Source organism: Homalodisca vitripennis, chromosome 1 (genome assembly GCF_021130785.1).
Source record: "Homalodisca vitripennis isolate AUS2020 chromosome 1, UT_GWSS_2.1, whole genome shotgun sequence".
NCBI lineage: Eukaryota > Metazoa > Arthropoda > Insecta > Hemiptera > Cicadellidae > Homalodisca > Homalodisca vitripennis.
In genome coordinates, this window is record NC_060207.1 from 2828301 (window position 1) to 2851317 (window position 23017).

Consider the following 23017-nt stretch of genomic DNA (forward strand, 5'->3'; position numbering starts at 1 on the left):
TTTTTAAGTATAAAGTTTTACTTTAACGTCTTTTAAATTTCTTGGGTCAGTACGTGATAGACAACATGGAGTGATCATAGCTGCAATTATTTGTGTCGGGAGGACTTTACTAAAAATGTATAGTAGCTATCTGACTATTACATATTTCGCTTAATACAGAATCAAATATTAACTTGAATGTGAAAAGTTGAAGAAAGAACTTTCTCCTTTCATATACATATGATACAGCGACTAAAAGATTTGATGCTTAAATAATATGACGATATTCTTTTGACATCGGTTTTATGTGTTTAAGTATTGGTGTAACATACTAAACAAGTAACCAAGCTTAACAAGTGGTACGCCTGTCAGTCTCTGAAATTATTGTTCATTATTTAACTATGGAAAAAACTAATTTATAGTTTGACGTTTTAATTTTGTTTTAACGTGTATTTGTTTACTCATTTGTGGAACAAAAAAGAATTCCGTTTATGTCTGTATTTCTCTCATTCTATCTGATCGCACTCTAAAACAAACTGGCCTATAGTGTTGAAATCGCACCTGAAGCTTAATTTATATGTGAGAACAATTAAGTTATATTTTGCATAAATCTTTAATTAGACAAGAATTAATTCAATGATGGTGCATATGTAACTATGGAAATAGGCTGAGCCTCATTGAAGCTCATTATTAAGCTGGCACACTGTTTCTTTTTACTGTCGGGGGATAGACATATTTTGTCTCTATTTGATTTTATACATGTCTATTTTCAGCAAGACATACAGTAATTTTATTCCTGTTTATTTTAATATGCACAAATTGTGCTTGTTGCCAACTGATTAGATAATTAAGCAATTTTGTAGTAAGGTACTCGTAACTTTTCAGACAGGACATCAGCCCTCGGTCACCAGACTGAGCTGGCTGTCTGTCAACAACGTTCAAAACGGTCCGCCTGAGCCATCTCCCAGACCGGACAAATGTCAGTCACAGAGGTGGTCACCAGACTGAGCTGGCTGTCTGTCAACAACGTTCAAAACGGTCCGCCTGAGCCATCTCCCAGACCGGACATATGTCAGTCACAGAGGTGGTCACCAGACTGAGCTGGCTGTCTGTCAACAACGTTCAAAACGGTCCGCCTGTGCCATCTCCCAGACCGGACAAATGTCAGTCACAGAGGTGGTCACCAGACTGAGCTGGCTGTCTGTCAACAACGTTCAAAACGGTCCGCCTGAGCCATCTCCCAGACCGGACATATGTCAGTCACAGAGGTGGTCACCAGACTGAGCTGGCTGTCTGTCAACAACGTTCAAAACGTTCCGCCTGTGCCATCTCCCAAACCGGACAAATGTCAGTCACAAAGGCGGTCACCAGACTGAGCTCAACGTTCAAAACCTCAGCATGTTCCACATCACTCTGGTCCACAACAAGCTTAGGGTTTTCACACGGAATATTCCACCTGCTATTTTCGAGAATATATATATATATATATATATATATATATATATATATATATATATATATAAATGTGTGTGTGTATGTGTGTGTGTGTGTTTGTTTGTGTGTGTAAAACATCTATTTAAAAATTCTTTAGATTCACATAAACAGAGTCCGGTTGTTTACTAAAATACATAACAGTTCTGTCGGATATTTTAAAGGTAAGTCCAAAAAAGACCAGAAAATAAAAACAAACCATTATATACATGGTGGCATATTGGTGGGCATTTAATCTAAATACATGAAGTAAATTTTGGAAAATCACATAGAGATCACACATGAACTGCAAGGAGTGCATGGGAAGAGCATTAAATTTGAGAAGAAGTTATGCAAAACAATTGAAGACTATTATTAATTTAATTACATCTGGATTAATTTGAAATTACGTATTTTAATATTTGTATTTCTAAAATGTATGATTGAAACTGAATCGATTTCAGAAAGTAAATATTTATATAAGGATTTTCCTATTTTCCTAAAATACAGAATTGAAGAATTATCTCGTATAAGCTATAAGATATTTGTAGTACAAAAGAAGAACACATTCTCTAGAATCCTGCAAAAGTCAGTTTGATTTAAATTGAAAAAGTTCCTTTTCGGGAGATGAAACAGTTGTTTAATAAAGTTAGTAGGGATTGCTCAGTTCAATTAACACTTAATTGTAGCCTGAACTGAATCTGATCAGTACCAATCGATACTCTTGATTGCTTCGGCTTAAATCTTACTCTCCCCCCCTACTTACAGAGAACGAACGGTTCATCGTGTTCTGTATAATGTTACCTATCACCGTTAGTGACCTTGACTCCCATTTCATTGTGTACAACACAGTTTCATAACGAATAAAATTAATCTGAATTATTAACGTTTTAATAAAACTATATTTTCATAGTAGGAACTGGATTAAAGTGTTCCATTATAATATTGTTATTGTTATATCGTATAAGACATATTTATTCTATAACATGAAATTGTATGATAATATAAACTAGGACGAACCTGATCACATTATTAAGTTATAATTGTTTTATGTGATTCATTGTCTGGATTATTATAAAAAAATGCCAATTTGTTAGCAGTTCCTTATAAATTTGAAGGCTTATACATATTTAAAAATGTTAAAACCTTAAAATAAAAACAAAAATAAAATGTTAACGCATATTATAGTGTGAAGTAAAATATTAAATTGTTCACAAATAACTATATAACTATTAACAACATATTATTAAGACAGGATTTAGATATTTAATGTTTCAAACGCTTATGAATAGTTGTGAGCTGATTATGAGTTTTGCTCTAGAATTATAAGTCTAATCTGCTTAAAGGACGCTAATTACTGAATTCAGCCGCGTTGCTAACTTTCTGAGGATATAATATGTTGAAAGCACATATTCGGAATATAACGAAAAATTACGCAAGTACACGTATATCGTTCAAATGCCACATAAATCCATGCAGTATGCTTACACTTTTTCGTTGTAATTCATTATTTAATCTATAAGTAACTTCATATTTTCCTACAGCTAAATGTGTATCAGAATTGATTCGTTCAAAACATTTAATTTGATTAACCAGGTTTCCAATAGAAATATTTAAGGTAAATATAAAATCCACAGTATTTGAAAATTTAAGAATTAGTATTGTGAAACAGTTAATAATTAGAATAAGAGAAGTACAGATGTTGCGATTAGAGTTTATCGTTTCATGTACTAACATAAATTTATATTTGCTTATGTGTAATCAGATACACATAATCATTACCAAAACTTTTTTATCAGATGGGTACCTTAGTTCATAAATAATATTGAACTCACGGAATGTATGGCACTGAAAAACGCTATTTATTTATAAGTACTTTTGCATTACATTACATTTTCCTTACATGAATACAACAGACTCCTTCTAATTAATATGACCAATCCCATGTACGCATGGCTTGAACAAGGATCTTCTTGAAAACTTCTTATGTAGACAGAGAGTCTAAGTTCAATAGTATTTTGAAACAAAGTGTTGTATTGACATATATGTTTTGAATCTTAAGAATCTCAAACAGAAATGAAAGTCAATTGCTTTAGACGCTGTAAAAGCTATATTGTCCTATATAGTATTCATACATATTTTATGAGCTACAAAAGCTAGATTTACATTTTCCTGAACGTCAACAAAGGGGCTGGAAAACTAACCTGTAACCATAAAATGTATGAAGAAACAAGAGTACAATCATATGGCATTTTGTCTGGACTTGTAGTTATAGGTTTAAAATGTTGCATAAAACTCTATTTCTACGTAAGGTTTATCGATGCTTTGTTTGAAGGTTATTTTTGACGATGGAAGGATTGTGAAGGAAACAGGATTTTTCCGGACATTTGCCATCGTTCCGTGAAACAAGAAATCAGTAACACTATGTTTCGAGATCTGCAATCTGATCGGTTCTTCAGTTAAAGGACTAACCTAATACATAATTACAAACTAGGTTAAAATAAACAAATCATACCAAAGCGTTGTGGAACGCCTAAGTCAGGAATCACAACCACCATATTGTTCGTCAACTTCACTAACTCTAACAACATGCACTTAATAAAAAAACTATACACAACACTAATCATTTAAACTGAAATACAGAATACAGGTCACAATACGTCTGCATTCGTCTACTAATCACCTACGACTGGTCAGTACTAGGGATGCCTGGGAGCGACACATCTCTAATAGTAAATGTAGTTAATAGGGTCCAGGCTACTGCAGAGAATGACTGCTGGAGTGAGTGGTAGACCTCCCTCGATGATAAAGGCAGTTGCCAGCCTGGATATGAGTGAATGGTGGACCTCCCTTGATGATAAAGGCAGTCGTCAGCCTGGACATGAGTGAGTGGTGGACCTCGCTTGGTGATAAAGGCAGTTGACAGCCTGGACATGAGTGAGTGGTGGACCTCCCTTGGTGATAAAGGCAGTTGACAGCCTGGACATGAGTGAGCGGTGGACCTCCCTCGATGATAAAGGCAGTTGCCAGCTTAGACATGAGTGAGTGGTGGACCTCCCTTTGTGATAAAGGCAGTTGACAGCCTGGACATGAGTGAGTGGTGGACCTCTCTTGGTGATAAAAGCAGTTTACAGCCTGGACATGAGTGAGTGGTGGACCTCCCTTGGTGATAAAGGCAGTTTCCAGCCTGGACATGAGTGAGTGGTGGACCTCCCTCGGTGAAAAAGGCAGTTGACAGCCTGGAAATGAGTGAGTGGGTGGACCTCCCATGGTGATAAAGGCAATTGCCTCTCTGGACTTAAGTGAGTGGTGGACCTCCCTTAATGATAAAGGCAGCTGCCAGCCTTGACATGAGTAAGAGCGGTCCGCTGCCTGCTTTCAGACGAAAGGCTGGAATAGAGGTGCTTTCCCTTACTCAGAGTTGAAATGATTGAAATATAGCCTGCTCTATTCCTGCTCATTAGACGTAGACAGGTAGTGGCTCTAATGCCCAACCTTACCCATCCATAGTATCCTGCACTCCGGAATCAAGTGTAAAGATCCTTTTAGGACTATGTGGAATGTAAAGTTTCTTTTCCCATGTGAACAAAAATATCGGGATTGTACGTGAACCTCATGCACAATATACAGGAAGAGTTCTTCAGTCTGTTTTGCAAAATAAACATAAACGTTTAGGCGGTTAAAATAAGAACTCGGAAGATCCTGGAATATCTTTTGTTACACAATGCGTGAGTTGAATTGTCACACCGGGCAAGCACACATTCTTCCCTCCAGATCGGTTAGGTTTACACACCTACATTTCTGTGTGACCCTTTACCACACACTCTTACATATTACGCTGTTCCGTGTTACATATCGTGAGGGGGTGAGAGAGAGAGAGCGCGCACTATTGACATGTGCATGTGTTTGATGTGTATGCACAACTGAGAGGAACAATTCTTATATTAAGTTTAATAATCATAGACACGACTAAAATACACAAAAGAATAATTTGTTATTATCATTATAGCTGAGCGTCTAGTGGTGTTTACCGCCGGTTACTAGTAAACCATGTCTGATTTAGAATGTCTGTAACCACGTTAAATATTGTTTGAGTTGACCTTAAGGATTGAAATGTAAACATCTGTAATTTTGGAATATTGATTAAAAATTACTCTGGTTACATTTTTTATATAGGAAACAGTATTGCCAACGAGAAAAATAAACGGAATAAACAAAGTATGTATGAAAAAAATCATTTTAATTTATCCACATGACATTTTTCTGTAAGCTATTAACACATGTGATGACATTCCTATGTGGGAGTGGTTTATTTCATCCGATGCTTGGTTATATTATTTAGTTTTGTACAGTAAAAACAAATCTTAGGAAATATCGTTTAATGAGTAATATAGTTATATCAATAATAAATGTATATGCAGGTTTTATCAAATATAAAATAAATATTCAAGAAATTATGTGCCTAAAACTAGAATATTTAACAATATATTTTCACTAGGTACCCTAAAGTGTTTATTTGAAAGCATGGATGGCGTATTTATATTGCAAATTGAGCTTCTCTGGAGTGATTTTGTTGATAAATCCTTTTATAATGTTGGATGAAAATCGTAAAGTATTTGTTACGGAATAAAATGCCAACGAACACACTGGGAGTCAATATGCAACATTTAACTGTATATATTGCACTGTTTTTATTTTGCTTCAAGTATACCTAACTTTCTTCCAAATATAGTATTAAAGCCTTAAATTATCAATTAAATTTTACTACGAGTTAGTAATTATGTTTAAATCCACAAATAGTCAACTTTAATATAATTGTTATAAATTATTGTTTGATTTTAACAAAACGTACAGCGAAAAGTGTGTTAATCTTATGATACATAGCAAACAAACAAAATTGAGAAAAACTACATAATTATTTTTGTTACAAGAAAAAATTATATTTAAACAAATTTGTACACAAATATCATCATAATAATTATTTAACTTTATTCATATTGGTATATCTAAATAATATTCATTTATATAGGAATTATAATTATTATTGTAATTAAAATTAGAAATTTAAATTTTGTATCCATACATTATCGAACAAAGTGATAAGTTTGGTTATAATTGACATTAGTTCTTTGTTAGGGTAAAGAAATATTTATATAGGATTTATAATTATTATTGTAATTAAAACTAGAAATTTAAATTTTGTATCCATACATTATCGAACAAAGTGATAAGTTTGGTTATAATTGACATTAGTTCTTTGTTAGGGTAAAGAAATATTTATATAGGAATTATAATTATTATTGTAATTAAAATTAGAAATTTAAATTTTGTATCCATACATTATCGAACAAAGTGATAAGTTTGGTTATAATTGACATTAGTTCTTTGTTAGGGTAAAGAAATATTTATATAGGATTTATAATTATTATTGTAATTAAAACTAGAAATTTAAATTTTGTATCCATACATTATCGAACAAAGTGATAAGTTTGGTTATAATTGACATTAGTTCTTTGTTAGGGTAAAGAAATATTTATATAGGATTTATTAATACTTTTAAGTTAGATTCGTTTCTGCTACATAACATGCAGCGCTGGCTAAACATGGAATGGTAATACTTTTGTAAATACACTAATATATAATAAGAGTACGTCTTATAATTAATTAAACTGTGTTGTGTAGACGTCACGTTTTACTAATATTTCAAAAGTTTCAAGCACGTTTCTGGTTAACGACTCGGTATAGGAGAATGGAACCTGACAGAATGTTCTTGTTGGCTGGACCGGAAAGAAAGGATTGACAATTCAGTTTTTAAAATAGAATTCAAAATATTTTAGGTTTGGGTGAACCCCTTCTTGAAGTAAGCAACGTGAAATCTAATAAGTATATATCCACGGTAACACTTACTTAATTTCATATCCAACATAAAATTATCTAAATAGTAAATATAATTTGTAAAAAGTACTTATAACTGAAAAATAATTTGTATTAAAAGAATATTTTTAAGCACTAAATCTAAATTTTGTTTAAAGGGATGTACTTTTGATTATGTGTGTAAAGAAGTGTTATGATTTTACAGGCACTAAACGTTTTATAATTTCTAAATTAACTTTGTTATTTAAATGTAAATTTCAATGTGTTTATAATGAATTAAATCTTGTGTTACTCCAAGGCTAATATAAAATAAGATCAACAAACTATAGAAGAACAGTGGAAGCAAAACTAAGACATAGTGTAATACTGTCTTCATAAGTGCCTGTAACAATGAATTAAGTATGCCTGATTTTGATAAAGTTAAACATTTAATCAATAAGCAAAAATTTTTATTTTAGTGTTTACGTAGTAAGCAATAATTTCCTACTAATTTGAATTGAAAATAATGAATTGTATATAGTATTATTTACACCTTCATCGTACTATTGGGCATAAACCACACCTCAGGTAATATAGAAATTTCTGTATATATTAAACAAAAGATTTCAGCCCGTAAAATCCATATTTTAAACTATGTAACTTATTGTTAAACATCTTATTGTTGTTCTTCAATTGTATTGGACAAAAATATCAGTATACAATGTAAAAATAATACATTATTACGTAAAGTAATACTAACACTTTTTACGTTGTCTTAGAATTAAAGAAGAAGACTTTCAAACTATATTAAATATTTTATATCATCTAATAATGGATGAACATACTTTCAGATTATTAAATGCTTTGTTAGCTATACAAATTAATGAGAAGTGTTAATTTTTGCGAATGTAGTTTTGAGCCTACACAAAGCGTTTTGTATTTGGATCATTGCATTGTATGGATATTGTCTTAATGAACTGTACATTGCAGAACTTACCCAAGTGGAAATATGTATACAAAAATATCCAGAAACACAAACGAACACTCCACTACGTTGTGGGAGATAGCGACTGGTTCCGAGTAGAGTCGCAAGCAGACTGAGCGTCCGTCCCCCACCACCACCCCCACCATACTCACCGCACCACCCCTCTGCGAGGATCCATGGGATGAATCAATCACTATAGTATTTAGCATATCAATTATGACATCGTGGTTTCTACTGTTCTTACTTTCGAGATGTCCTGGTGATATCTATGGAGATATGATTAGTACGTGAATGGTTAAGAGACAACCTCCGGGAGCTGCCAACTTACCGAGTAGCTCAGATTAAGCGCTGAGGAACTCTAACGAGTTTAACCCTTGCATACATTTAACCCTTCCTGCCCTAAATACGTGCAGCAGACCATGCTTATTTAACAAGTGAAATATGAAATAAACATGTATTAACATTTATATCCAAATATTAAACTGTTGAATCCGTAGTGCTACAAAAATGTTATCCATTCTCGATTGCAACATAAAGAATATAATATTAAAGTGTCAAAATCTAAATAATGGACGTTTAGTTGCCGTTTTATAATATTTCCAAGCCAACGAAGCAGACGATTGTGCTTCCGAGAGTACATATCTGGTTGGCTCCCAAAGTGAAAGGTTTAATAAACACCGATTACTATGTAAAACTACGTTGAAAATATCACGAATGTCGTAGACTTAAATTAGCACTACAAATTACAACAATGAAAGTAATGTAAATCACTAGGGAACACATCGAAATGACTGAAATCTAGAATGCATTTAACTATCAGTGCGAGCTGCTGCTGACTGATTGTAACATCAGTGCTGGCCCCAAAGCTACGGACAGACGAAAAATCTCACAAAATGATGAGCCATACATTAAATACTTCAGGGGAGGGAGCTGTCAGTGCTGCCCCACAAACAAATAACACCTCTCAAGATATTTGTCATTAGTAATATACTAAAAATTCCAAAGGATCTGATCACGAAAGAAAACATCATAAAGATTGTTTTAACCCAATTAATTAAGACATTATTTATTTTGTGTTTGGACGTTATCCATATTCAAAGAGCATTCAGGTTATTTAAATTTGTTTCCGCACCATAATGGCCCATTAATAACACACTTTTACTAATCACACTTTGTTTATAATGCCGACCGCTATTTCACCTAAATGTAAGTCTGCACTATCATTCTGTCTAGCTAACTTCTAAATGAAAGGGTTTAGGAAGTAATAAGTACAGTGAGGATGGAATACATAAAGTCACTGCAAAATGGACAACTTATAAAAATATAAAAATAAGTACAACAGTGTTATGTCATTTAACAGTAGAAATCGTATCTAACATGTACAGGAATGCAGATCCAGTTGGTTTCCTTCCATAAAAATGAATGACTTGTAACTATTACTTCAAACAGGACGCTATAATTTTATTAAAAACATTACTTGATTTGTGTATGTCAGTTGGTAGTACACAGAAGTATTGGTTGTAATCTAGAAGTGGTTGTTCCTACAGTTTCTCATAATTATATTTTATAAATTAGGTTAATGGCTGTCCATATCATGTTTGTGAGGAAATTTTAGTTTCCATTGAAATCTCTGTGAGCAATTGAACAAATTTTAATTGCAGAATATGTTTATCAGGGTTATTACATAGACGTGCTAGCAAACATGCTTTTGACTTTTGTTCTCAAAATCAATGCCGTGCTTCCCTGTACCAAGAGCAACCTACATGTTTTAAAGTCGATAAGATCATTCTACCAAGAGTAAATCCCACTGTCAGACGGAGAATATTACTATTTATAGAACGATGACTCAGCTCCTAATTGACGAGAGCATCTTCCCTGCAAAATAGAAGTCTTTAGTAAAATAACAGAAGGATTAATTATTCTCTATCCAGAAGCACAAACGGAACGCTCGTAATTGTTTTTACGGGAGTTATATTTTGTTCTAAATGTTAATACACAACTAGTGTGATTTCACGGTTTAGTATATTTATACTAAAAATACTTGTTTAAATGCAGAAGTTGATTTTATCTAGAAAAGGTTAAAGTCCTTTAAATTGTGTAGTAAACTTATACGTTCAAAGCGTAATAAAATACAAAATAATAATAGAGATAAAACTATTTGTCCCTTTATAAGTGTATAGTAAATTTAAATTAGTGCGGAACATTTTAAAACAAGAACATATTTTGCTTGCGTGTGCAGGCTACACTTACTCCGTGTTTTCACGGCACACGCTTGACAACCTTACTCACTAACTACTGTTGACGATGTAAAACTTCAGTAAATGTAATTAGAAAGTTACACATTACCACTGCAGAAATTACAGTAACCTTGTTACCACTTATGTTTTCATTATAAACAAAGTTGCTGGAAGAGTGCAAAGTACACTGCTCAAACTTTTTATCTCCTTCCGTTAGACTGGACAGCAAACAAAACGTTAAATGCAAAACACTATTATGTAAAAGTTCTATTCGTTTAATTTCTTTTACTTTGCATGTACATTTTTACATTCATATAATTGGGGAACTTTAAGCGCTCATTATATAGATATTTTTAAAAAGAACAGTCTAAGTTACCGGTATTTAATCTAAAGCAATATTGACGTATTTATTTATACACATTAAATAAAAACTCTTGACTGTAAAGCTCTGGATTTTCATAGAAAATAAATAAAATGTTCATATTTCCACATCATGTGTTTTACGTATCCGATGTTAATCATCCCTATAAGAAGAATAATACAAAATGCATATAACACGCTGATTACGCACAATAATGTATTTTACTGCATATCTTATTGGAGCTTTTATTGAGAAATTATGTAGTTAATGTTTTTATTCATAAATTATGTACCCTCGAATTTGAATAATTTTCAAGGAAAGGAATAGACCTGTAATAACCAATAGTGCCATTGTTTTACTCCTCTTATTTCACTTTAGAGTGAAATAGTTCAATAGGTTAGTGTCAATAGGTTTTATTGCAGTGTGAGTTTAAATTACAAGGATTATTTTCATTGTACCTCTTATAAATCAACTCCAAACGAAGTAAGAGGGTCTAAATACGGTACTAGTGCAATGATAACAGTCTAGCCTTTGTCACAGTTAGAAAACGTAAAGGAGTCATCAATATTAGTTTTAACAGTGTCTTGTACAATATGGTTTCTGACTGCCAGGTAAGTTGTGTGGAAAACAGTTAATAAGAAAGTTGAATGTTTTACTCTGTATAAAAACATTTTATAATTTTAAAACATATTTAGTTTGTAGATTGTAAACTATACCACGTGCATAACAATATAAAAATTATAAATCCAAAAGGGATATAGTACTTATAATATACAAGATACTATTTATCAAGATCTCTATGGGGTCTTTGTTATATTTTCTTTTTAGCTTCCAGCGTAAATATAGTGTTTCATATTCTACATTCAATGAATACTTTAATTAAGTTGCCATTGAACCCTTTGTATCAACGCTTAGATGTTCCTTAGCTACTTTGTTTTAAGTGTCATATTTTGTTCTATACGACTCAAATTATCTATGACTCAGTATAACCGATTCTGTGTATGTCTTCTTGTTAACTTATTCCAATATTAACCGACTATTTAATATATTCAGTGATCAGATGACATTTTTAAAAGAATGAATGTATGTAAATATATATATACACAAGTTATTTTGGTAGCTTACAAACGAATCTGTTTCCAGGGACGGATGCCAATAGAATATGTAATGTTTGTTTAGATTATCCTATTATATTAATTAGTTCAAATGTGTTTCACTAATCATTTACTCCTAAATATTCAGAGATTCAAAAATAACACTGGGACACTCAATTCGGATTGTTTGTTTGAATTCGATTATAAATAATCTGATTATTAGTATTTTAAGACACAATCTAATTGGATTTTATAGCACAGACTAAGACATTTGTAGCGACAACTATTGACTACGTTTTTGTTGTTTACGTATCCACGTGCCATTTGCTGCTTGCTGGAAGTTCTGGCATTACGAAAAACTTTGCTACGATATGATAATTGAGACATTGAGCAGGAAAGAGAAATTTAATTCGGTATTGCCCACATAATTTGCGAGAAGCATTTTTCACTTAAGGAATTCTATCGGAGTAATTCATTAGTAGTTGAAAATTACACTATTATCAAAATATTTTCAATTCCTGGACATTTAAGTATAAATTAATACGGATTTACCGCTATCTGGTAACGGTAACCCTAACTCTTTCTAAACATAACTGATATAAAAAGTTAGTCAGTTTTCCTTAAGAAAATTACCGACGTAAAATGCGTATAAATTGTTTGAAGAAAATGTTTACATGTGTCAGCAATGCAAAGGAAAACGAACAAAAAAGGGGAAAATGAACAATAACATGGTTATCTAATGAGTCGATTAAGGACCTCATGGTCTGTCCAATAGCATCAAAGAGATGGGTGGAATGGGCAATAAAAACATTGTCTCTTCCAATTTGTCTCTATCAAATTACGGATTACTTACATTGTGTAAGTTATTCGCCTTGCTATAAATATTAGTTAAGTTCCCTGTAAACAATCCAAACGCGTGGTTCCGTAATTAGTTGTTTCTTCACTATAGTGATGAGATGATTGAATAAGAAAGTGTTTAATTGTCAGTTAAAGTCTCCAAGAAACGGTAATGTATACAAGTTCTTTATAGTGTTAGAAAGATTCAATAAAATAATCACTAATTTATTGTTTTTTTATATTTTTTTATATTTCTATATTTAAATCGAATTCGGGACAAAGTACTATAACGTATGATGAATAATAGAATATATCATTCTATATTAGTATATAAAGACTCTTTCTGATTCATTGTGAATACTGAATAGATTGTACTGAAGTATATGGACAAACTTAGGGTCCCTGGTTAACACATAGGTCTATTCTTATTATGAAACTTTCTCTTGGCTACACCCTATAGGTCTTGAGCAATCCCTATCAGCACATGAACATGTGTGTATTATGACCTGTTAAAATCAAGGAAAAAGTATGGATATAATAACTAATAATATAATAAGTATAATAATTTATGTGCATATAAACAGGTATTAATAAGTAATTGTTGTTAATGATCTCTGTAATCTGTCTGTCTGTTTAATTAAAAACATACTTTAAAGTGCCATCACTTGTTACTTCATTAGTTTGTTAACTGAAAGGCTACGGACTGTAGTCTTTAAACTTTCTCCACATTGTCCTAAAATAGTTCAATTGTTACTGAATTTGTTGGAGCTGTTCAATGAAATCTTGGAGAGGTTTTCAGAAATAATTATACAAAATTGTTCACTCACTTACTTCAAGACTCCATCGCTAAACTTAAATCTAAATTAGGGATTAAAATATCTTTCAGTGATGCCACCACTCTCAATATTGTTTAGAATAACGTTAGAAAAGAATATACTCATGGTGTCCCTGTGGTTTAAAATAAAAAGATGTGCGACACTACGGGTAACTTCTAGTTAAAAGTATTTATAGATTTAATGTATAAAATTTACGTAAATTTCTCTATTGTATTATTTTATTTGTACCTGCCATTCGTTGTCCAATAAATTGTACTATTTATTGTATTTTAAATATTAAAATGGTTACGTAATATATCAATGCGTGAAGAAACTCTAGGATAGACTATAATTAACAATGATTGAGTTCACCAATTAAACAGTCTCAATCTCAAAACAAAGACAAAAAATCGAAAGTTTTACTGTTTATCTTGCAGCCTGAGCTAGAACAAACTGTGACAACTAGTTTCCTCATACAAGGTCAACTGCTTAAATGGGAAATTCCTACTGTCTTAGGTTTTCAGTTTATAAAATTGGATTTAGAATGTCATTTTCAAATTAATGTCAGTAAAACGCTGAATACAAACAAAATAAGGAATCAGATCATATTGTTGTTGTGTTACTTTTCAAACAAAGCGGATTGTCATCTGCAGTCTGAGTAAAGTTTCCATTTGAATAGGGTAGCTCGATCAGATAACAAATAACAAAAAAAGGACCAAAGATAGATCTCTGAGGAGGGATTTATCTGAAGATTGTTTGAACAGACATCTCAAAACTGCACGCACTCCAAACGGCACACTCTTCCAAATGACGCAATAAATGTTCATGCTCCACACAATTATAGATGCAGATACGAGTATACAGGTATACTTAGTATATGTTCACGCCTTTCGATAGATCTAGGAACTCTATCTCGTGTCAATCGTTTATTTATAATTTCCATCAAAACTAGTGTGAGCGTAACATTTGAAGGTTTTCATGGATATCCCTGGAAATTGTGTAGAAATCTTTAAGGAATGTTACTGAAAAAAGATGGGTTTGAACATAACTGGTGATCCTTAATAACATCATAATAAGACAGTTTATATAATATGTTACCGATACTATATACAGCTCTTGTGCCACTGTGTAGTATTAATTTTCAAAATATATAAAGTTTTGGCTATTAAGGTAAAATGGACCTACTGAACTATATCTAAATGACGTTTATTTTACTTCAAATTTTAGTTTAAATTGAAACCCAATCAGTAAGACACATTGAAGTAATCTGCTGGGCTATCTTTTGATATACTGAATTTATAATCATACACAGTTACGGAAAATAAAATGTATCAGAAACCTTATAATAATACGTAACATTAATTAAGTTTCCTTAAATCACATGGATTACATTTTTGGTGAAAGCCTTCATAGCAACTATTCTCGGTCAGTAATAAAATTATAGGTTTATAAATCTATTTTGGATCATTGTAAAATCATCACAATTTGTTAACTTTTGTTTTTGATTAAAGTAAATAATGTTCTGTAAAACAAGGTAATGATGAATTTCAAACTGAATAAGTTTCATAGTTGATATGTATGCTCGAGTACTCAGTCCACAGTTCGCAGTTAATTCATTGGCACAGGAACACCGCACGTTATAGTTGTAACAGTGGATGTGTGGATTATTCCTCACACCAAGTGATAAAGCCACGAGATAAATATTTAGTCAGCTGTATCTGCTAACTCACTGCCTGAATTTCCAAACTGAATAAGTTTCATAGTTGATATGTATGCTCGAGTACTCAGTCCACAGTTCGCAGTTAATTCATTGGCACAGGAACACCGCACGTTATAGTTGTAACAGTGGATGTGTGGATTATTCCTCACACCAAGTGATAAAGCCACGAGATAAATATTTAGTCAGCTGTATCTGCTAGCTCACTGCCTGAATTCAGAATCGTGTAAATTATTCAACACGTTATATGTCCTCTACAAATCTACAGTGGAATATTTCCAAAATATTAAAAAAACTAATAATACATATTTTGTAATTAAGAATGTGGAGATTTAAGTATGAGCTTAGCCCCTTACTTCTTTAATTATTACTAGGACATTCCAACTAAATGCTACTTATTTTGTCCTTGTAAGTTCATCAACATTTTCTAGTTTAAAACTACTCTCAGCAGCACTTAATCTTCGAATGGTGAAGGTGATCAAATGTCTAAAACAATTTAATTGTTAAAATTTTATATGATGAAAAATAGAACCAAATTTTATTACTGATATTGGAAAAAGTAAAAACGTGTCTGATATACCACCTCCTGAAGCATTAAAAGTGTCTGATATACCACCTCCTGAAACATTTAAAGTGTCTGATATACCGCCTCCTGAAACATTAAAAGTGTCTGATATACCGCCTCCTGAAACATTAAAAGTGTCTGATATACCGCCTCCTGAAACATTAAAAGTGTCTGATATACCACCTCCTGAAACATTAACATATCGAATATCCGCAGCTGCTCAACTTAGGAAAGTTGCAATTTCAAGTGCAAATAAACATCAGCATCAAATTTTAAACACTTTACATTATTTAAAACTATAATATATTTAATTATTAGTATTAAATTGAAATGAAATGTTAAGGGATAATTTCGATATACACTGCGAGTTATATTATGTACCATAATAGGTCCATTAAAATCGGTTAATATAGTTTCGAGTGAAATAAAAGATAGTTACATATGATAAAATATTCTAGCTGAAGAGTATTTAGACTTGACAACCGAGAACGACGAGTTGCCCTAGATATAATCCAAACGGCCAAAGGGAAGCTAACAGATGAGCTCGTGTAGGACTCTAACGACATTAACCGGAATATTGCAATGAGATGGCGTAATGAAGAATTTTTTGAAGCCACCCTATCGAAAGTTATATTACACTAGAGTGTTTTTGCGAAGTTAGTACTATATAGTCCTCTCAGTCACTTAACCTCAATACAATTTATCGCATTAAAATATATAGAAATTAACAAACATTAATAACGAATTAAGAATTTTTGTGGTAACCAAATGTAGTCATATGAAGGTTGATATAATTTTTCAGGGTTTGTATGAGTGTTCAACGACTGGAGAAGTCTGGAGACGAGAGAAACGGTAGTTTGGTCTAGTGACAGACCGCCAATGAGATGACTTTTCATGGGAGGGGTCTCAATGTTTCTTGGACTGTTATAGTCTTAAACATGACAACTGATTTGTATTTAACAAACACAACACCTAGCTATTCGCAAAATCTTTTATAACTGTTCCTTATAAAAGAAAGAGGCCGTCTCACTACTATTGGTGGGGATAGAAATAAAAGCATAAAATCATTACAAATATAAAGTGATATTTTTCATGCCATATAACTTGAGAACTTAAAACCAAACATTATATACGATATAGTTACGAAGAGAATAAAAGTCTATATTTTTATTTAAATAGAAATTGTATTTAAATTATTGGCTGCTGCTTCTTTTTTCGGATGGTTTTAGTAAAACAAGCTAAAACGTAAGATGTAGACAACAATTATTGGACAACCTATATTTTCCTTAAAACCAACTCGTCTACCGATTTGAAAAATCATAAAAATGCTATTAACTTATTCAATTCAAATCTGATTGAGGAGTTGAATTTTATAATTACACAGGATAGATTAAAAATATAATAAAATTTATGCCATTATTAAACAAAACAAAATATATAATATATATATATATATATAAGTAGATATGAATATGGGGTTTCTAGGACACTTTTGGGACAGACAGAAAATCAATGTAAAATACTGTCCATTGAACCATAAAACAAATCTGAGAAATCAAACAGGAAATCACGAATGTAAAATAACCGAATCTATAGCTGTTTTAATGTTCATTGTAGGCTTCTAATTTCTTAAGCTGTTTTAATGAAAAATCCAGAAATCTTAATGAAAAATCTATAAACTGGAAAAAATTAAATTTGCTAACAATCACTCGAGAAGTCGGGGAGAATGTGAGTAAAACCGCATTCTTTTCACGAGGTTCTTCATTTACTTTCTCCAAATGTTACTATATAAATTCATCAAAGATTTCAGGTTTAAAATCGTAGTCAAATTCAATGTCCAAATAGTGAAAGATTATAGGTAAAATCTTCTCATAATAAACGCGTGTATTTAAACCTACAAACCTAATGTATTCTTTGAAAAGGAAAATAATTTTTTCAACGGTTCCAAGAGATAAGTAAAAATTTTTATTCTGTTTTCTAAATTCTGTAACAAATTGTGTTTGTTTTTTACCTCCATATTGCAATTTTGTAAGCAGATTATTCAAATGTGTTAGTTTATTTCGAAATTTCTTAGGTTTAGGTCTTTCATACAAAATTAAATTACAATCTCTACAAAACTAATCTTTTATCAACAATTTCTTCTCCTCTATTATAACACTTGTAACAGTTGGCATTATACTATTCCATTTTTACAAAAAGAATAAATGGAAGGTATGGAACTAACTCTGCCGAGATATAAATTTTTCAGCGCAAATGTTTATGTTTATATTTCAACTACCGAGATAAAAAGAAATGATTTTATTTTATTATTTAACTATTTAGGATATTTTTGTCTATGATTACAAAGATTATTCCGGAAGAAATCGTGATTTTTCATCAGCGAAAGAGTATATTTTTGAAGTTTTAGAAGGAATGAAAGAGAACAATATGAACATCATTAACTACTGAATTTCTCTAATATCGTTCTTAATCACATCATAGGCTAAAAATTTCTCAGAAACCACAACAACATAACAAATCGCGTTTGTAACAGCATTTTGAAAAATCCATATTGATAATTAATATCGTTTCTTTGAACCAGAAATATTTGTCAAACTCTTTGTTGTATCAATGACATAAATAGGTCTATTCGCTAAAAGTTCTTTAGGATTATAATACATTTCCATATTTTTGTAGTAAACTTTCTTAAAATCTTGATACATCTGATACATGATTCTGAAAAGACCTCCTGAAATGTTTAAATTTTTGTAATTCATCTGATAATAAGAACCGTCCAATTTTACTCTGATATTTTTTACATTCAAACTATCAAACTTTGAAGGATTTTTCTCTTGATTATTCTGTCTATCTGTTTGAAAACCTATAATAACAAACTTAGGATTGAAGATATTTCTATAAATATTTGTGATATCGAACGAATAACTTGTTCCGGAAATACCTTTTTGCTCAATACATTGCCAATCTAGAAAATTAAACATAATGTTTTGAGATTTTGTAATTTCATCAATCAACTGAATTTTACTCGTAGGTTTTTGTAATAAATCATCGGAACTCTAATGAAAAAAACTCGTTAACTGTAATTTTTTGCCATCAACAGGCATAACATTTCCAGTTGCAGTCTTCAGAATCACATCATCGTCTTCAGCTATTATGAAACTAATGTAAAATCCACCTTTATAGATTGGAAAATTTACATTTTCAAAGAATCCTAAGCCGAAATGTGCTAAATCACCGACCGCTTCAAATTGTCCAAATTTAAAAGTTGATTCAAAACTGTTTGAAAATACATCACTTTTGGAATAACAAATGGTTCCTTTAATAGTGCTCAATTGGCCACAGTTTTTCAACTTCTTCTATCAATTTATTGTGTTTTCTTACTTCAATCTTAGAAAATAAAAAACGGTATAAAATTATCGATTAATCTAACATTATCAGTTCCAAGATATGCTTGACCATCTTGTTTTGTTAAAGTTCCAGAAATATAAAACTGGAAGTTAGACGAGCAAAAGTTATCTCCAAAATCAATATTAAACTCAGTTCTTTATTCGGTTCATTCAAATGTTGTTTACAATTGGATAGAAATTTTTAAACTCCGCCCTTTCAATATCACTAGCATATTTTCTGTAGTCCGCCATTTAATAAGAGAAAAATTTTAAACATCATGTATAAGAAAGATATCATTTTTTCATCGATCTAATGTACGTTTTTATAAGAAAAGATATAAATTTTTAGTAAAATAATTTAAAAAGATTAGAGTCATTTTTAATGATCTACTTCGTCATATTCAGGATTCTCTTCCTTAAATTTTGCGATTTTGGTCACATATTTCAATAAAATTTGCACAGGATAGTAACCGCTATCTATAATATTGTTCCAATCAACTGTATCTTTAATTTTCATCCAAAAATTTTATACTCAAGTGTTGATAGAGACAAAGAACAGACATATGATCTTTTAATTGATAATGTATATTTTCTTGAATGAACTCTGGGGACAGATTTTGATATTTTGCAATGTTATACCAATTCAATTTGTTTACGTATAATCTCATCATATCTTCGGATAATTCATATTTTTGAGAAATGTCATCCCAATGTTCTTTTTTCAAATCTCTTTCGTGTTGCATTATAAAAAGATCGAAAGCACTGTAAATGTCCCGCCATCTCTATTTATTAAGAAAATATTTTCAAAATCAAGTTTTTATAAAATTGGCTCTTTTTAGCGTTACATTCAGCACATTTTCCAGAAATTCTTTTTAACTCCATTGATATTTGCATAGTATTTTTATATCATTTGTTGCAGTTTTTTCTTTACATCTCACACAGTATATGAGCGCCATTTATTTAGGGAAAATTATCGTGCATAAAACCCTACCGAGAATACCTATTTCAGTAAGATCTTCCTCGAACTTATTAATTTTTTCTTCTAATTTTTGAAATTTGACAGCATAAGAATCAATTGTATTCAACAAATTTATGAACAATATTCTCAAAAGTTTTCGTAGCATCTAAACTAAACTTATCAAAAGACTCTTTAAAATTAGTAAGTTTTTTTCAATTAATTTCACCAACATCGTCTACTGATCTTCTATTTTCTGGCTTCTAACTTGTCATAGACTTTCTGTTGTAAAATACTTTAACATGCTGTTTATGATTCTCATAATTTTGTTTTTAGTTCATTAAACATTTTAAATAGGATCTTCTAAATTGAATCATTACAACAACATCAAAAGGATTAATTCCTTTACTAACACTGCTAATTCTTTTTCCTTTAAAATCTAAGGCATTTTTAACATTCGGATCATGTAAAATCAACAATATCGATGTTTTCTGATAATTTTAGAGGTTTTAAAATTTGTTCTTTAACAACAACATCATGTTTGTCAATACCAGGTCGAACACCGACAAATTCTTTTTTTATTAGCCAAACTAACATAATTCTTTTCAACTTTGATCGCTTCAGTAATTTTATCAGCTTTTTCAATATGAGACATTAAATTGGTAAATAATTTTTTTTTACACCATCATCGACTTCTTTTTCCAATGTTTTTATTTTATCAGCAACTTCATTTGAACTCATGAAATTTGCAAGTTTGTTATCATATTCTGCTTTAAAATCTTCAATCTCGACAGCAAACATATCTGAATCTGGAAGGGTTTGTAATAAATTTTCTAAACTTGTTATCAAACTCATTTCTCAAACTATCAAAATTGAAACTATTATCTACATTTTGAATAATTTGTGTACCAAATACGTCAAAATATTTTTGTGAATCCATATTTATTAAGCAATAATTTTATTAACAACTTCTTTAAAATCTTTACCATTACTCAGTTCATTCAAAACAAAAACACATAAATGACCACAAATTGGGGGATCTTTGTAGTCTTGAATTTGAGAATCGTTTATAATAAACGTTTGATTTTTTCAAAATATTTAATCAATTCTATAGGTGGTTTGTCCTCAATTCTTCCATACGAATCAAAATAACATGCATTCTTATCATTTTTATAATAACAAATCCAATGTGTTCCACTTCCCATAATCGAGTCTAAATTCACAATTCCACATTCAAAATTTCTTAACTTTTTCAGGTAAAGTATCTCTCATGAAGATTCCTCTAAAATGTTTAATATTTTTGCAGATTTCTTCCAATTCCCCCGAATGTTAAAGGTTTAAATTTTTTTTTCAATGTTTGATTTCACGTAATTCAAAGTTTTTTCATCTAATCCAGATCCTGTAACACCTTCCAACTCTTTATCTAACCAATTTAAAATGTTTCGAACAATAGGAATCACATCTTTTTTTAACGATTGGAGCAGCTTTACGAACATAAGGAACAACATTTTTAACAACTGGAATATTTTCCTCCAAAATCTAATAAATCTTTCAAAAGTCCACCATTTTTGAGTTCTTTCAACTGATTATAAGAAAATTCTATTCTGGTTCCTTTATTGTTTTTCTTATGTTTTTCGAGTTTATTGTATTGTCTATTTGTTAAAAATATCTTATCTTCGCCATTTTTTAGTTGATCTATTTTAAATTGAATACTAACGGGTATTTTCTTCTTAAAAGCGGATTTTATTTTTTCTTTCTGATTTTGCTGAAAATTTACGTTACCTCCATTTATATAGTTAAAATTTCAAGTTCTCTTCGATTCCCATTCCTAGTTTTCTCTTCAAAAACATTGCTCCAGCTGTTGGAAGCGCAACAAATCTTTCACCTAAACTAGCATCTTTTGATAAAAATCTATCCATTGCCTTATCTTGCAAAACTTTATCTGCTATATGTCTGGAATTTGTGTCTCTATGTTTTGCATAAAAAAATATCGTGTTCGATAGCAGCTTGATCTAATTTATTCACACCAGGATCTCCTCTTTTTAGTCTTTTTTTCGAGTTTTGTGCCAGGCCCCAGATACTGATAAGTTGGTACGTTGTAATTCAAAAGGTAAATTGTTGATAAAATCATTCAAAAAGTCCACTACCCTCAATCATAGATGAACTTATTGCCGGCAAAATTCGTTTTAAATATTTAATTCCATCAGGTTTTGTCAATCATTTCGTCAAGTTTTGTTGGAAATAAAATCTTTTAATTGCTTTCTTTTCATTTCAAAAAATTGTTATTTCCAGGCTTCTCTTGAGCATAAATATAATTAATAATTCCATCGAGTTTTTGTCAAATCGTTGATATATCTGTACTCAATCTTATTATCACTGTTATTTTCTTACACCTGATCCTTCGATTCGTTTTTCCCAAATTGGTTTAATCAAATTGAGATATTTTTTTACCTTAACTTGACTTTGGTTTCTTAGTTGATGGATCATTATTTTTGTAAATTGAATCAGATTTCCATAAAATTTCAGTATACTTTTTCAAAATCTTCTTCAGAATATAAATTATCTTTTGGAGCGTCATAGTCTGTTAATAATCTCCATAAAACCTTGAGTTCCTTCATATGTTTTTTCATTAATAATGATATCATTAATGTTCAAAATTAACGGGTAAATTTCCAATCATAAAACTTCTCTTTTTTCTGTCCCAATACAAACCAAATTTATCATCCTTTGCTCTAGGAAGAAATTTTTTACCAATTTCACCAATTA

The 23017-nt window shown here is 31.1% G+C and overlaps 1 protein-coding gene across 2 annotated transcripts in view; it reads right to left on the bottom strand.

Moving 5' to 3' along the window:
* The window catches only part of LOC124356561 (zwei Ig domain protein zig-8-like), a 163518-nt gene extending 155125 nt beyond the window's left edge, over positions 1-8393 (bottom strand). For both annotated transcript variants that reach the window (XM_046807645.1, XM_046807637.1), the window contains exon 1: positions 8300-8393. The gene's annotated coding sequence lies outside the window, so the exon portion shown is untranslated. The remainder of the gene's footprint in view (positions 1-8299) is intronic.
* Between the last annotated feature and the right edge of the window lie 14624 nt (positions 8394-23017).